The sequence below is a fragment of the Rhineura floridana genome, chromosome 9, assembly GCF_030035675.1.
Source record: "Rhineura floridana isolate rRhiFlo1 chromosome 9, rRhiFlo1.hap2, whole genome shotgun sequence".
NCBI classification, from domain to species: Eukaryota; Metazoa; Chordata; class Lepidosauria; order Squamata; family Rhineuridae; genus Rhineura; species Rhineura floridana.
The window spans coordinates 45,309,866-45,328,431 of NC_084488.1; positions in this window are offsets into that span (position 1 = coordinate 45,309,866).

Here is an 18,566-nt window from a genome sequence, read left to right on the forward strand (position 1 = left end):
AGGGGCACAATATTGAGAATTACAAAACACCACAAACAAAATCATCCATTGGAGGACAACATTTTCAGAAAAAGGTAATCAAATACATCCACACTTTTAAAGAAAATGTTCCATGAAATTCAAGAAAAGATTTTATTTAATTCTGGAGAAGGTCACAATGGATTGTATCCAACTAAGGCGGCAATCCAATACATGTCTACTCAGAAGTAAGCTCCATTGTGTTCAGTGGGACTCACTCCCAGTAAATATGTATTGGATTGCAGTCTAAGTCATACTCAGAGTAGACCCACTAAAATCAATGAACTTTGGTTAAGCAAGTCAATTGATTTCAAGGGGTTTACTCTGAGAATTACAAGTTAGTCAGATACAACCCAATGAAATTAGCAATCTCGCCTTGCTCTTCCATGTTCATTTTACCTGCATCATAAAACCTCCACTCAAACAGCTTCATAGTTTGAGAGCTAGAGTAGAACAGTGGGTAAGAGACTGAGATATAAATCAGGATTTCTTTGGTTTGAATTTCATCTCTGCCCTGGACTTGCTAGGTGGCCTTAGCCAAGCCATTGTCTCACTGCAATAGTGCTCCACCTGCAGTACAAGCATAATAGTAATGATCTACATTATAAGGTTGCTACAGTGATTCTAAGGTCATCATCATCATCTGGGAGTCAAAGAAGTAATTTGAGTAGAATGAGGCCTTGTTTTGAGAATGCTTGCATTGGGTTGGCTTTTTTCAGCCATGGTGTCCAACATCTGGATAAGCCTCTCAAGAAGGCTGCCAGCCACCTTCACTGCTCACTTTAAGTCACGCAGTGTTTATTTTAGCCAGCTTTTGTAGGTTGCCATACCTGTTTTATGCTTAAGTTGTTTTAAAATTATAAAATAAATACTCTTCAGTAGTCATGAGGAATAACCTGCTCAGATCATATCAAGAGTGTCCACTGTGCAATTTGAATTCCATATGTACTTGCCATACATCTAATTACTCAACAGAGCTAATCTTGCTCCCTCAAATGCCTGAACAATAAACTTAAATATTATGCTTTTATTTAAATATGGAAAAGGTAGCAATAACCTGTGATACACACTTCATTTACACTGATTACACAAGAACAATGGTTCCTATTCAGTTACATGTCAACTAGAAACATGTCTCAAAGCTTTCAGAAATTTAAGTACTATGTCCCTTAGTTTTCTCTATCATGACCACAGTTCTCCTGGGAAGCAATTACCAAAAAAATGCCTGGTCCTTCTAGACCAGCTGTCCTGGTGAGGCTGGAGAAAATCTGATGTGCTGCAGACCAGCCAAGCTCCCCAATGAGAGTTAATTCAGCAAGATTCTGGAAAAGAGCACCGAATCCTGGTTGATTTCTAGCCAACAGTGCTGCTTTTAAATCAGTAAAAGACAGACTATTGTAAAGTAAATTATGAATATAGCAAGCCAAGAAGGTATATGCAATAATGCAAAGAAGATATTTGGCAATGATCTTTGGAGAAGATCTTTGGGAAAGATCATTTGGCAATGATCTTTGGTATAAATATAAGAAGTGTTGCTATTTTTATCTGAAAACAGGAGGGTGAGACAAACAAATCCAGTATATGTTGATGATGTGGCATTACATCCCATCTTTCAGGCACTGTATTTTCATCCCTACATAGGAGCCTGATATTTCATGAAGGCTTATGCTCCTCCTGTCAACATCTCCATCAATCTCCATGAGTTAGAAATGGGAGTCTTTCCTGCTCATATTAACTCCCTGCATGATTTAGAAAACTGGTAAATCAGCCTTCTAAAATATGTGGGGAGCTTACATGAACGGAAAAGGTTTTTCACCACAGAAGTTCCCTCTCCAATTTGTAGGGGGAGATGTAGGTGGAGCATACACATCCACACTTTCCATCATTAGTAGGGATGGATGGATCAGGCTCAGTTGGTCCATGCTGATTTCACACATGACTGATATTAATTCCATCCCATCCAGTTTGAAACTCTCTCTCTCTCTCTCTCTCTCTCTCTCTCTCTCTCTCTCTCTCTGTGTGTGTGTGTGTGTGTGTGTGTGTGTGTGTTGAGTTGAGGGGTCTGTGCAACATTTTTTTAAAAAAACACACAACACATTTACAAGGCCGTCCAAAGACTGCATTTTAACTTTTCTTTCTTTATTAGCAGGACCTAACTGCTAGGAACAGCTAGAAAGTACATCAGCTGTTGCACTCTCTAAAATGGGATTGGAAATGCCCTTGTGAGGGACAGTATGCAATGCTGTTCATACCCTCACAGGGACACTCTGCAGTGGTGGTGGGGAGGATGGCACCCCATTCCAAGCAGCTAGATCTTGTTGAAAAAGAAAGAAAGGTTTACATGCAGTCCTCAGGCCATCTAATAGAACAATTTGGAGCAATTTGGAACTCTGGAAGAGGCCACATTCTGACCACACATTAATTCATGCTGCAGATTCATGAATTTACTCCAGAATGTGGATATCCCACCACAAATTTCTCCTCAATCCCTACTCATCCTGTGAAGCATTGAGAATGTCTGACTAGGGCTTTAGACATAGACATTTCATTAATCTGGTTGTAGCATATACATGGAAGGTACACATTATGGTGAAAAATATCTCTTTATCTATATCTGTTCCAATTAAAATGTAAATGAACTGCCTTCAAGTTGATTCCGACTTATGGCAACCCTATGACTAGGGTTTTCATGCGGCTGAGAGGCAGTGACTGACCCAAGGTCACCCAGTGAGCTTCATGGCTATTTTGGGATTTGAACCCTGGTCTCCCAGGTCATAGTCCAACACCTTAACTACTCCACCACACTGGCTCTTACTTTACCAATTTTGTTGTTGTATGGTAATAGTTGAAGATACTACAATGACATGTATGACCATTAGAGAACCAAAAAACCCCACTACTGACTTAAAGGCATGTCGTAGCTAGTTTTCCAAGGAGGCAGTTGTCACATAGATACCATTTCAACAAGCATCTTAGATAGCAGCAAAGTCCAGGGAAATTTGTCTAAGTTCTCTGAAAAAGTAAATGTTCACATTGAATCCTTGTGTTGCTGTGCCTTCTGTGCAGGATACTGTTCATTCTTTTATCCCAAAGAGCATAGCTTACAATCCCATCAAAAACTGTTATAGGCTAAAATATGTCATTATGAAGAATTATGCTTAGAATAACTAAAATAAAAAGTTATCAAAAATAACATTCAGTGTATAAGTGTTCAGTAATATTGTATGTGAAATAGCAAACATTGTAGGGCATTTCCAATCCCATTGTAGGATGTGGGTAGAGAAGGACTGTTCCTCTGGGTATCCCCCATTTGCTGCATATGCCTTTAACCTGGATAGCCTGTGTTCTCTAGGTGGCTAACAGTGGGAGCTGGGAAGTGTCCAGTTAAAATTTCACCTCAGCCATGAACTCATGAAATGGCTTCCAATAAGTCAATATTATTTCAGCCTCAGTCTTCATCAGAAATATGGGGGTAATACTGCTGGCCTGCATTATTAGACTGTTGTGACGATTGTTGAGATGTTACCGTACACAGCGTCAGATCACCTGAATAACACTTATGTATTTGATGCCTCTGTTAGTTTTGTGCTGTGAATGGCATTTTATTGTGCCGGCTTGGGTTTTATATTGGTTTTTATGCTAGTATACCTCTTGAGTTCACTGTGGATTTTTATGGTAGTTATAGTTTTATTGTTAGGCTTTTTGGTTTTTCAGTTTTTTTGTAAGATATCTACAGAATTTATTATCTTATCTGATAATTATGATAAATAAATATAATAAATAAATAAAGCAACATTGATTGGAGGATGGCGTGTGTCTCTGTGTGTGCATACATACACAAACACATATCAGTCAAATGAGTGAGTAAATAAAGTGAGCAGGGAAACAAATAAAATGACTAAGGCTGCAATCCAATACACACTTACCTGTGAGTAAGTACCATTGAACCTAATGGAGCCTACCTCTGAGTAGATATGTATTGCATTCCAGCCTAAATAAGGTAAATGACATGAGTGAGTGTGTGTGTATACACATGCACACACACACAAAATTCCTGAAGTCAGTTTCTAGATTAGGAATATTTTTGGTCACATTTTTTCCCTTATGACTGCTCCCCAAAATGGTATATGAAACAAGAACATACAGATTATACCCTCAGCAAGTTCTGTGGTCATGGAAACTCCAAAAAGTAGTAATGGTCATTGAGATTTCTTTGGCTGAAATCCCTTGGTACAATCCAGACAAAGGTAACTGTTTAAGTCCTATTGATTGCAGCAGGAAAGTTGAGCATATATTTAAATCTCTCCAGTTGAAATCAATGGGATTTCCAAGTGCTTAGCTTTGATGGGAACATTCATTCATTCATTTCATTCATTGACAATCACTCGTGGCTGAGTAAGATTGTCTTCCAGGATAAGGTCTTTAACAGTGGGTCCATAAGTGACTGTGGAGGTCAATTCTGGATCCACACAGCTTCCCCCAGTGAGGACATAGGTTTCCAGATGGAAGATGGTCACGATGAGGATGAGGATTTGCTTGATGTGCCTTCCGCTTATCTCGTTTGTCCCTTTCACCCTGTACTCGTGCTTCTTCAAAGTCCACAGCACCTTTGATAATGGCCAACCTCCAGTTGGGACACTCGTGGGCCAAAGCTTCCCAGTTCTCGATGCTCATGTTACATTTTCTTTTAGATTAGCTTTAAGAACATATTTAAACCTCTTTTGCTGTCTACCGATATTCCGTTTTCCATCCTTAACTTTGGAGTAAAGTAGCTGCTTTGGAAGATGGTGATCAGGCATTCGAACAACATGGCCGGTCCAGCGAAGTTGATGTTGGAGGATCATTGTTTCAACAATGGTAGTCTTTGCTTCTTCCAATACGCTAACATTGGTCTGCCTATCTTCCCCAAGTAATTTGCAGAATTTTCCGTAGGCAGCATTGGTGGAATTTTTCAAGAAGTTGGGAATGGTGTTTATAGATGGTCCATGTTTCACAGGCATAAAGTAAGGTTGGTAGTACAATGGCTTTGTAAATAAGCATTTTGGTTTCCCTGCAAATATCCCGATCCTCGAATACTCTACGCTTCATTCCGGAGAATGCGGCACTTGCAGAGCTCAGACGATGCTGAATTTCAGCATCGATGTCAGCTTTTACAGAGAGATGGCTGCCAAGATAAGAAAAGTGATCAACATTCTCCAGCGTCACACCATTAAGCTGGATTGATGGTGCTACAGAGCGATTGGTTCGCACCTGCTGATGAACCACTTTGGTTTTTTTGATGTTAAGCTGATTATGACTGAAGATGCCTGATTGATCATGATTGCTTCTGCAAACAGGTAACTCACATCATAGGAAATTAGTAGACAAAGGTATCTATCAAATCAGGCATGAAACAAATCAGAAGCATGGTTTTGAGCAGAGAGAAACTGTGGAAATGGTACAAGTCATATGCACATTCCTTTGCACATTTGCCCAACCTTGCATTATCAGGCTGATCCAACACATTACTGCCTGAAGCAAAGTACAAAATGGTGCTCCCCCTATAAGCATTCCACATACAGAAGCCACCCAGACTAGCAGTTAAATTCTTGAACACGGGTACCAAGAAGGCATTCTTCACTGCACCTGAGGACAGCATCTTAGCTTAGGGGGCACACAAAATGTTCTTCAGCACTTCACCACTGCTCTGGATCACCTTCCCCAACCTCTGTTACTTAAAGCAGCTGCTAATGATAGGGCCCCATTCATGAGGCCTGACACTACTTTCCGCCATGTATATTAATGCTTGGATTGGCCCCCACATCTTCATTATGTGAGAAGTAATGGAAAAGAAGGAATGCCTTCTACAGGTGTCAGTAAAGTAGCATGTGGTGATAGCGAGCAAGATCTGGAAAAAGTTAATGGTATGTTTAAATTAGGAGTATGAATGCCATAGAACAGAATAGAAAAATGCTTGTTACTTATCTGAAACATTCTTTAAGAGAAGAGAGCGGAGCTCCACAGAATATTTACTGAGGCACTGAACTGAAAATTCATAGCCAGGTTTTGCATAGTGAAGAGGGCACATGCTTTACTCCAAGGAGGGAATGAGAGCACAAATGATCCATGCATTGGGGATAGGAATAATCCTTCAGGACACAGAACAGATTTTAGTAAAAGAAAGAGGCCATTGGGAGCCACAGCTGCTGTTCAGCTGAGTGAAAACTAGCAAACAAGCCCCCCTAGGCTTATTTTCTCTTGTGAGCTCATTACCATTCCCCAGGTAGAGATGGGATGAAAGTGTACTCTGAAACCTTCCAAAGCAGTATTTATATAATTGATACATTTGTTTTCTCTGAGTCTGAAACCAGTCAAGCAATCATTTATGAAACTGAAACGTAGAAAGCTGGTATTTCTCCCTTTTGAATCTTCTTTGACTTTAATTGAACTTCCCCATCTCCCAAAGTTTTTCACCATCCTATATAAATCCAACACATGACCTAAAACACAAGGTTACCCCATAACCTTGGAAAATAATTTGTTTAAATAAAGAAGAAGCATTCACAATATATGTAGCATGACTGGAATTCAGAGATGGACTGCCAACTTCAGTTTTTCAATATAAGATAGTATATTCTTCTTGACTGCATTTCCAGGTTGTTTAACATTAGGAAAGGATACAGGATGTAGGGATGGGGAGAAATTTGATTCAGTTTGCATTTAAAGTTGAATCTATCAAATTCACACTTTCTGAAATAACATGCAAACCTCAACACAGCCATCCTTTGAAATCTGCACTTATCCAAATTTTGTGATGCAGTCTCTAACCAAACAATGTTTTCAAAATACCTATATTAGGGGAAAGTGTGCATAAAATGAATATATTGGTGAAAATAACATACAAAAATGGATTACATTAGGTTAAATTGCTTGCAAAATGTGTGCATTAGTCAAAACGACATACAAAACCCGTATGTAGGAGAAATTTGCGCTAAAATGCTGAACTGCTGCGGAAACGTGGAACACTGAATTTCATATTGGGAAACTGAGAAATGGAAAAAACCGAAACTGACAGACCCACCACCCCTAATGTGATGTGGTAAAATATGAAAAACAGAAAGACCCCAGTCAGTGGGAGAAATAGAAAAACACAAAGAAGAAAAACCTGAAAAGAGTATTTCTGTATTGTTAAACAACAGATGTAAAGTGGATACAAAGTAAGAAAAAGTAGAGTGAGAAAGCAGAATGAACAAAAAGCATGAAAACAATTAAAAACAAAAAAACCCCTAAAACATAGCTTGAAAGAAACACTTGAAAACCAATACCAGCTTCTGCAGGAATGAGCTGTGTATGTCTCTTCTTCCAGTCTAAAAATAGGAGATGCCAATAGTTTTCCTCCTTCATTTCTTAGGGCCATTTCACAGATTATGCTGAGGAAAACTTGGGTTTATCTTTGAGTACACACTTAGGGCCTTTTAACTTTTCTCCAAAGTTTTAATAAACAGGAGCCTTGGAGGTTGCAGAGGGGGATAGAGGAAGGTCAGGTAAAGAAGGGATCTCTTTCCCCAATTGTTATTTTTCATTCTTCTGCATCAGACTGCTGGAAACATATGGACAGGGCACCTGCATCTTTTCTGCTATAGTGGAAGCGGGGGGGGGGATCAGTCAGCAAGAAAAGGGTTACACACTCTTTCCCTGCTGGCCCTTTGTTCCTGATTGCAGCCTTAAGTAGTTGCATTTCATTTAGAAAAACATTAGGAAACATTACAAGGAATTCCAGGTGTTGTGAGGTGGAATATGGTCAATCCTGGCAGCAGGCAGGAGGAAGGATAACCACCCTGGATGCAGAGGCTTCTGATAACTATTGCCTGGTTGTAAATGCTCCCTTTTGGAGGAAGGTGCTGAGAGACTAGTGGTGGCCAGACTCCAGGTACTCTTGGAGGACACTGATGGTCCCAACCCATTCTAGCCTAGGTTCAGGTTCCGGGAATGAAACAGGCTTGGATGCCCTGATGGATGAATTTTATCAAGAGAGGGACAAAAGAAAGGTAGTCCTGTTGATTCTGCTCACTCTTTCAGTGGTTTTTTATACCATTGATCACAGAATCTTACTAGACCAGCTTTGTGGGTTGAGAGTGGAAGGCGTTTTACAGTGGTTTTGCTCTTACCTTCAGGGCCAGTTTTGCAGAATGACATTGGGTGATTGTATCTCAGCCCCCTGGTAGTTACAATATGGGATACTGCAGGCTGCCATCTTCTTTCCAATGCTCTTTAACATCTATATGATGCCATTAGAAGTCATTAGAGGATTTGGAATGTCATCAGTATGCTGTTGATACCCAGCTCTTTTTCAGTGTTACATCTGAGTCAGGTGTGGCAGTCCAAGTTCTGGGCTGGATGCAGTAGTGGGCTGGATGAGGGCCAATATGCTGAAGCTGAATCCTGATAAGATGGAGGCTTTCAAACTGAATAATTTGCCTGTTCTAGATGGGTTGCTCTCACCCTAAAGGAACACGTATGTAGAATGTGGTTGCTCCTTCATCCATCATTGCCATTGGAGGCCCAAATGGCTGCAGTGGCTAAGAACATCTTTTACCAACTGCAGCCATTCCTAGACAGAGGTAGTCTGCCACAGTGCCCCATGCATCAAGAGTGGACAATGGTAATTCATTCTGTGTGGGGCTACCACAAAGGTTGGTCCAGAAGTTGTAGCTGGTGCAGAATGAAGCAAATAAGTTGCTGAGTAGAGCGATCTTCCATGAGCTTGTGACACCACATTTAAAATAATTTAATTGGCTGCCAATTTGCTACTGGGCCTATTTTCACAGGCCTTTCTAGCCTTTGATAACAGCTTCCTGCATTTGCCTTGGGTTTTGTAGATGCTGCTTTATAGGCTGTTTTAATGTATTATTTCAATGAATTCTTTTTCATATATTGTTGTGGACTGCCTTGAGATTTTTAAATAAATGATGATACAGAAATCATTTAAATAAATGTGGATTTGTTTCTTAACCCCAGGAGAAGGGGCAATCAAGCCTCACTCCCAAAAGAGTATACTTATGATACATGTGTTTGTTGCATTCACATTACATTTGAGGTATACACTTAAAATATAAATGTGTGAAGGGCCCCTTACTCCATAGACTATGGGCACATAACTTCTGCACTTTTTGCAGATTAGTTATTTCTTAAGTCATCTAACCCAGCCTTCCCCAACCTGTGTCTCTCCAGGTGTTTTGGACTACAACTCCCATCATCCCTAACCATTGGGCATACTGGTTGGGGCTGATGGGAGTTGTAATCCAAAATATCTGGAAGGCGCCAGATTGAGGAAGACTGATCCAACCAATGTCTGATACTCATCATTATAGTGATTAAAGAATGTTTAAAAGGGTAGGTACCCCTCTGTCTTCTGTATAATTCCAGTGCACATGTTTGGGTGAAGTGAGGGTTCTAATAATAACAGTCATTGTGTATGGAACTGAGAATGGGGGAGGAGATATTTCACTTAATTAACATTCATGCACCAGGCACATCAACGTGGAGAGCAGAATCTGGGAGCAGTAAGACAGAGACTTGAGAGTGAGTTAAAGATGGCCACAACTTTATTGATAACAGCACTTCCCTGGTTTGATGTGGCACAGGGCAAATATATATTGGGTAACCTGCCTGCTGGGATAACCAGAGGAATTGGCAAGCAGCTGGGTCCCACAGTGGCACAGGTTGAGCAACCTGGGAGTGTGGTTGCCAGATCGGGACCCTGACTAGGACAGAAGCTTTTCAGTACCACCCCAAGACCTCTTATGAGGATCCCCTCAAAGCTATGGATCCTGCTCAATATCCTCACCTGCCATTAGAAAAGTTGTGACAGATTGATTTAGCCAGCAAATAAATACACATACAACCTTGCAATGGGGAAAGCAAAAACCCCAAGGCTGGCTGGTCATTTAAGAGCATGAATAAAAGTCCATCCCAGTCTGGTTGTTAACCTGATTGTTAATGTCCCAGTTAACCAGCAATTTATACTGTCCACAGTATTGATGACCACAATCAAGAGAGGGTGAGTAGGGAAGTAAGTAATGCTGAGCACACCTCCACGCCCACAGCCCAGGTCAGTCCCCAGAGACTGGACATGAGGATGAAGGGAGAAAGTCTTCCTCCACAGGCCCTCCCCCAGGAGCCAGTTTAGGCTGTCCATTGGCTTCTGGAGTCATACGGCAACCTGAGATCTGATGAGCATCAGCAGGTTCCCTCCTGCCTCTACTTTGCCAGCAAGCACTCCCCAGTGAGAGGTGGTGAGCCACTTCATAGCACAGGGTTATCCTGTGAATGTGATGCTTGATGCTTCTGATTGCCTATTATATATGAACATCATGTGAGAATCACCTAAACTTTACCCCATTTGGGAGAAAATGGTCAACTTTTGTCATTTTTTTCAATGACAAACTTCAGGATTATATCTTTCTATGTGCACTGTTTACAGTTATTTGATATATTTAATTTTCTTAAATTATGCAATGGATTTTATAAATGTGAAATGACTTTTCCTTTCCTTTTTTCTTTTTTTGCTCTTTACTTCTTTTAGTTCTTTCATTGTCCATTTTTTACTTGTATTCTTTGTTTTCTATCTGAATAATTAAAAAAAAGAAACATTTTTATTGAATAACTGCAAATTTGGGCTAGCCTGCTGAGGAATGTGAATTTGTTTGTGGTACACACAACTCTGAGAATGGGGACATGCTTCTTATCACTGTAGAGATTCTGAGGCCTTGGAGCTTGACTGTTGAAAATGGCTGAGTTCCTTTAGGGAGTGCCCAACCTAGTTTGAGGGTAGTTCACTCTTCCACTATTTATAGTATTGCAACATGTCGCAAGTTACACTGAAGACTATCACTTCAGTGTCAGGTATTTGAATGTGTTCATATAGTCACCTGAATAAGGGTTGACAGCCCATAACTTGTATTGAGATGAACGTGTGGACAGCTGACACTATTCCTAATAGGCTTCTGAAATGCTGCCTTAGAAAATTGACATTTGGATCCTCTTCCAGATAACATTCTATCCCATCAGCCAGAATTTAGAAAATAAACAACAGAGCAATGACATCTGGCCAACAGAGAGAGAGAGAGAGAACACATACAAGTTCACAGAGAAAGAGTTTTGGAACATTGATGCAGAGACCAGAGATCAAGTGCATTGTCTTGTCTTATGAAATTATCTTATGCATATGCTTACATAAAATCAGGTCCTAATAAGAAGATTTGAGATTACTGCTTTGCATGCTTAAATAGTGCCTGTCAGCTGCTAAAAACCACTGAAGGGAAAAGAGGGAGATAAAAATGTCATTTAAACTGAATGGATTTCAGTGCCTAACAAGCTGCATATGGACTTTCAATGTTGTTGTTTTTAAAAAAAAGTACACTTGTAAGTCCTAGTTAGCTGCATACAGGCCTGTTTTTGTGACAGTACTCACTGGTACAGAGTATCCACACCTCTTTTTTCACTGCCCATTCCAGCTGTTTTCTGCTGGCTCCCATGATATTTTTTATCAAGGTATGAGAGCTGGCACCTCCTTTTTTTTTTAACCAAAAAAGCATTGGCTTCATACGTGTTGAGCCATATTTTCAAGTTGTAGAAAACTGCTAAATATGAAAATGAATCCAAATTATATGGCTCTATGAATCTTATAATGCCATCTATGAGAGATTTTGTTGTCATTAACTGGACAGTATTATTCTTAACTAACGTCAGATCTCCATGGGTTTCACAGCAAAGACTGATATTAAAAGGATTTGAACATCAAGAAGTTGTAGATTTTTTGGGCCAATGAAGCTTATTTCTTCCCTCCCCAGCTGTGATCAGAATGGAAATTGCCCCTCCCATGTGACAAGGGGCTTTAGAAAAAAAGACCCAATTGGCATCAATGGGAGCCTTTTTTTCTAAAGCCCCTAGCTTTCTGACTGGGGCTGGGGAGGAAGATTTTCTACTATAAATGTAGCATACATGCTGTATGTATGCTACATTCAAGTGGGTGAATACTATATATACCAATGTAACATTTTATTTTCATCTTGATAAGCACAGTATTCGATTTTTAGATAGAGAAGTATATCACCAGCAGGAACAGTTATACTTGAGAACATTTATTACATCTACTGATAGAAATTCTCTTTTGTAGTTTTCATCCTTTCATCCATCACACTTACACATACACAGGGATTTACCATATGGACAATACTTACATCTTAAAACAAATTCCTTTGCCAAGGAATTCATTGCAGGAGGAGGAATATGCTAACCACAAAATCAGATTTAGACATCAGTTGGTGGATAGGGGTTATCCTATGACTACTATCAGAGATGCTGAAAGATGTGCAAATGCAATTTCTAGATTCAGGCTATTAAGAGATTCTGCTAGGAGCCCTGGGAGCAGGACAACATGTTCCTTAGAATATTCTCACTTATCCTCTGCTGTCATGAGAATTTTGTGTAAATATTGGCATATTGTGAGCCACATACCTAATTGCAGCACTGCACCACATATTGGATTTAGACATACAAAAAAATCTTAGGAACTATTTAGTTCACTCTGACATTGACCCTCCTATTATTAGTGATTCCCTGATTTGGGGTCACTTTAAATATGGTGGATGTTCAGTATGTGCTTTATCTATTCAAACCTAAACTTTTGAAAACCAATCAATCATCTGTGTTTTATGTTACACCATTTTCCCATCTGTTCCACTAAACGGGTCATTTGTATCATCATTTGTCCCCGTGGGCCTCTATATGTGGGTAAGACCTCACAAAGAATTAGAATTCAGATAATAGAACATTGTTCTAAATTAAGGAATCATGTTCTGGATGCACGTTTGGTACAACATTTCATTGATCATTCTCATGACCATACACTTGCAGCAAGTGCAGATTGGTGGCGCTCCTAGAAGAAAAGGTCAGGGGGCTGCAGCAACGCATAGACACCCTGCGACTTATCAGAGAAGATGAGGACTTCCTTGATAAAACACAAGAGGAATTAAGGGAGCAACACAAAGTACAGGAAGAAAGTGACAAGGAAGAAGAGAACTGCAACAGCAACAAACCCCGTGGAGAACTGTCACTGTAAGGGCAAGGAAAAACAGGAGGGAGTCAGAACTGCTGCAACTAACAAATCACTTTCAGCGTCTCTTGGCAGACATCACCCCTGAAGAGCCTCAACAAACTCGCCTGCATCAAGAGACACTGACTGCAAAGGAAGACTCCACACCCCAGAAGAAGGAACCTCATGCAACCACCGCTCGCGGCAAAAACAGGAGGGTGCTGGTGGTTGGAGACTCGTTGCTCAGGTGGGTAGAGGCACTGGTATGCCAGCCGGACAAAATGAATTGGGAAGTCTGTTGTCTCCCTGGGGCACGCATCCAGGACGTCGCTGACAACCTGCCGAGGCTCATTGGGAAACAAGATAGGTACCCCTTTCTCCTCATCCATGTAGGCACGAACGACACGGCCAGAAACACCTTGGAACAGATCACCTCGGACTATGAGGCTCTGGGTAGGAAGGTCAAGGATTTGGGGGTGCAGGTGGTCTTCTCATCATTTCTTCCCGTGAAGGATAGAGGACTACAAAGGGAAAAGAAGATACTGCAGATCAACGACTGGTTACGCAGATGGTGTCAACGGGAGAGGTTTGGATTCTGGGACCATGGTCTAAGCTTCTTGGAGGGGGGACTGTTGGCAAAAGATGGGCTGCACCTCACGAGGACTGGGAAGAATCTCTTTGGCAGAAGTATGGCAAAACTCATCAAGAGGGCTTTAAACTAAAGCCTCAGGGGGATGGAGATGATAGCTTAAATACCGATCCAAAGACAGCGGGTTGTAAACGCGAGGATTTGAAGGGTACAGGAGACACTGGGAGAGAGAAAGGGATGCATGGCAAAGCTCACGGTATATTAATGGAGAAATCCAATCAGGACAAAAGAGACTTCTGCTGTCTATAAACCAATGCGCGGAGCTTGGGAAACAAGCAAGACAAGCTTGAAGTATTAGTGCATCAAGGCAAATATGACTTCATAGGGATAACAGAGACTTGGTGGGATGACTCCCATGATTGGAATATAGCCATTCAAGGATATAAACTCTACAGAAAGAATAGAAGCAACAGAAAAGGAGGGGGAGTAGCGTTATACATCAAAGACAAAAACACCTCTATGGAAATCCAACAGAGGGAACATAGGGGTCCGGTAGAGACCATTTGGGTAAAAAAAAAAGGAGAAACAAATAAAACCGACATGGTAGTAGGTGTCTACTTCAGACCCCCTGGCCAAGAAGAGGTGGTAGATGAGGCCTTTCTCAAACAAATCTCTGAAATCTCAAGGAGGCAAGAAGTAGTAGTGATGGGGGACTTCAACTACCCGGATATCTGCTGGGAGACAAACTCTGCGAAGCACAAAGCCTCCAACAAATTCCTGATGGACCTTGCTGATAATTTCCTCTTTCAAAAAGTAGAAGGACCAAGGGGATCGGCAATCCTGGACCCGATCTTAACTAACAGGGACGAATTGTTCACGGGAATTAAAGCGGTCGGTACCTTGGGGGAAAGTGACCATGTAATACTGGAATTCGTGCTTCTGGTGAAAGCCAAAGAAGAATATAGTCAAACATGGACCTTGGATTTCAGGAAAGCCGATTTTAGCAAGCTCAGGGAAATGATGGGTAGGATCCCGTGGCTAGATAGACTAAAGAAAAAAGGAGCCCAAGAAGCGTGGGAGTTCATGAAGAAGGTATTACAAAAAGCGCAATCGCAAACAATTCCAAAGAGAAAGAAAAATGGAAGACATCGGAAAAAGCCAATGTGGCTACACAGAAGACTGGTGGAGGAGGTAAAAGTGAAAAAGAGCATATATAAAGAATGGAAGGAAGGATGCATCACCAAGGAAGAGTACCGACGAGCAGCTCGGGCTTGCAGGAATAGCGTAAGGAAAGCTAAAACCCAGAATGAGCTGAGGCTGGTGAGGGAAGCGAGGAACAACAAAAAGGGGTTTTTCAAATATGTTCGAAGCAAGAGAAAGACAAAGGAAATGGTGGGACTGCTGCTCAATGAGGATGGCAAAATGTTGACAGATAACAAGGAAAAGGCAGAACTGCTCAACACCTATTTTGCCTCCGTTTTCTCCCAAAAAGGGAACAGTGTGCAACCTTGCATTGGTAGCAATCTCAGTAAGGGGTCAGGATTGCAGTTCAAGATTGATAAGGAGATAGTCAGGAAATACCTAGTTAACCTAAATGAGTTCAAATCTCCAGGGCCTGATGAACTGCATCCCAGAGTATTGAAGGAACTTGCGGATGTACTCTCGGAACCTCTTGCCATCATCTTTGAGAAATCCTGGAGAACGGGAGAGGTGCCGGAGGATTGGAGATGGGCAAACGTCGTCCCGCTCTTTAAAAAGGGTAAAAAAGAAGATCCAGGGAATTACAGGCCGGTCAGTCTGACTTCAATACCGGGAAAGATATTAGAACAGATAATAAAAGAGTCCATTGGCAACTATCTAGATGACAATGCTGTGATTAGTAGGAGCCAGCATGGGTTTGTCAAGAAAAAATCCTGTCAAACTAATCTCATCTCTTTTTTTGATCGGGTCACTAGCTTAGTAGATGGTGGAAATGCTGTAGATGTCATCTATCTAGATTTCAGCAAAGCATTTGACAAAGTCCCCCACGACCTTTTGATTAGCAAACTGGTCAAATGCAGACTAGATGGAAATACTGTCAAGTGGATTCACAACTGATTGGAAAACCGTACTCAAAGAGTGGTCGTCGGTGGCTCTTGTTTGGACTGGAAGGAGGTTTCGAATGGAGTGCCACAGGGTTCTGTCCTGGGGCCAATACTCTTCAACATTTTTATCAATGACTTAGATGATGGGGTGGAGGGAAGCCTTATGAAGTTTGCAGATGATACAAAACTGGGAGGGATAGCTAACACAATGGAAGACAGGAATAAAATCCAAAGGGACCTGGATAGACTAGAAAATTGGGCTGAAATTAATAAAATGAAATTCAATAAAGACAAATGCAAGATTCTGCATTTAGGCCACAAAAACAAAATGCATGGGTACAGGATGGGAAATACCCGGCTTAGCAGTAGTGCGTGTGAGAAGGACCTTGGAATTGTAGTGGATTGCAAGTTGAACATGACCCAGCAGTGTGATGCTGCGGCAAAAAAGGCAAACGCGGTTTTGGGCTGCATAAACAGAGCTATAGTTTCCAGGTCGAGGGAAGTAATAGTCCCACTATATTCTGCATTAGTCAGGCCTCATCTGGAATACTGCGTTCAGTTCTGGGCGCCTCATTTTAAGAAAGATATAGACAGAGCGGGTTCAGAAGAGGGTAACGAGGATGATAGCCGGTATGGAGAACAAGTCTTATGAGGAAAGGTTGAAGGAACTTGGCATGTTCAGTCTGGTGAAGAGAAGGCTGAGGGGTGACATGATTGCACTCTTTAAGTACCTGAAGGGCTGTCACATAGAGGAGGGTACAGATTTGTTCTCTGCTGCCCCAGAGGGTAGGACTAGGTCTAATGGTTTTAAGTTGCAGGAGCGTAGATTCAGATTGGACATTAGAAGGAACTTCTTGACAGTAAGGGCAGTTCGGCAATGGAACCGACTGCCTAGGGAGGTGGTGGGATCCCCTTCGCTGGATGTCTTCAAGCAGAGGCTGGACAGCTATCTGCGGGAGATGCTCTAGCTGTGCATTTCCTGCTGTGTGCAGGGGGTTGGACTCGATGGCCTACAAGGCCCCTTCCAACTCTATGATTCTATGATTCTAATGATTTCTTTAGTCATTTATAGAGTTTATATGCATAAATGTAATTGGTGTAACTATGATAACCTGCTTTTGCGCAAGCAGAATGGATTTTTAAATTGGATATTGTGATGCCCAAGGGGTTCAATGCCAGTGTAGATTTGGTGTCTTTCGTTGAATGATGATTGCATGCCATTCCTTTTTATCTGTCACTTTTAAAGGTTCATTGCAACAATGGGAAATATATAAAATCTCTTAACAGCTCATGAGAATAACATTTAGTCACCATATAGATGGATAAGTGTGCCTTTAAGGAAATTGTGTGTGTGTGTGTGTGTGTGTTTTATATATATATAAAACTTTTATGAGTGAAGTTAATACACCTGCCTGAACAACTCACTTCCACTAGAGTGATCTAAACTGCTGCCAATGGTTTGAGGTTTGGATTAACTTTCTTTCCAAATTTGCCTGGTGTAGTATTTTACTTGTATTACTGAAAGTTTATTTATTATTGAAAAGTATTATTGTCATTTGTTTCTCATCTATGTCCTCCTCCGGAGAAACAATAAATATGTTTTGGTTGTGAGAGAACACGTTCAGTTTTTATCTTTGCTCCCATTGTGTGTGTTGCTCTGAAGCTGTGAATTTGCAAAACTTTTAAATAATTATTTCCCATTGTCCATTTAAGTATTTGTATTAATGTTCTAAAACATGGTTGTATTGGAAATGTGTAACCTCATATGGGGCATATAGTATCTCTTTACAGTGGTTAAGATTGCATTACAAAGATATTTAATTTCTGAAGTGCGTGTTGCAAAACAGGATTTTACCAGGATCCTGTAAAGAGCTACATTCACATCAAGATAAATGTTTACATCTCTGTATTTAGCATGTCTAATATTAATGTGGTGTCCAACATATGTATATACAGCATGTTTTAATTTTTGTACATGTGTGCGAATTTCAGCAGCTTTTTCTAAGTACTAATTTAGTATTTGTTCATTGTTCCCCATATTTTATAAATTACATATTTGTGCAAATATTATTTCTGCAGTTGTGTGTTTATTAGCATTGCTGTTTCAGTTTTACATACAACTCATACCTCAGTTTGTGTAATAGCTGAAGTAGGGCAGGTTTACCACAGTATTTCCCACTATTTAAGTTATACAACCCAAGACTTACAATATATTTACCATATATACCATATATACTCATATATTTATTATACTATATATTATATAATATATAATATATATATAATTATAATTATAGACAGTTTTGGAAGCAACAAACAGAACTTCACTCAAGCTTGCTCTGGATCTCTGTGCTTCAGCCACCTATCACCAATCCTGGGTCTCATCTTTGTCACTCCAAACGCTGTATCACCTGTGTGTACCTCAGGGAGACAGCCACTTTTACAATCACTAGGACAGGCAAGACATATTACATCAAACAGAACATCACCTACAGGTCCTGCAATATAATTTATGCCATCAAATGCAAAAGACCAGGATGTCATATCCAATACGTAGGAAAAACCACAACTGCCCTACGCACACGCTTCAGAAACCACAAATCAGCAAACTTAACAAAAAAATTGGAGCAACCAGTTGCAAAACATTTCAACATTGAGGGTCACAGCCTGTTGGACTTTTCTATAACAGCTATAGAGATGCTGACAGATCCAGCAGCATTGACTAAAAGAGAGAACTTTTAGATATACTCTCTGGACACATTGGCACCACATGGCCTGAACCTGGAGGACAGTACCAGCA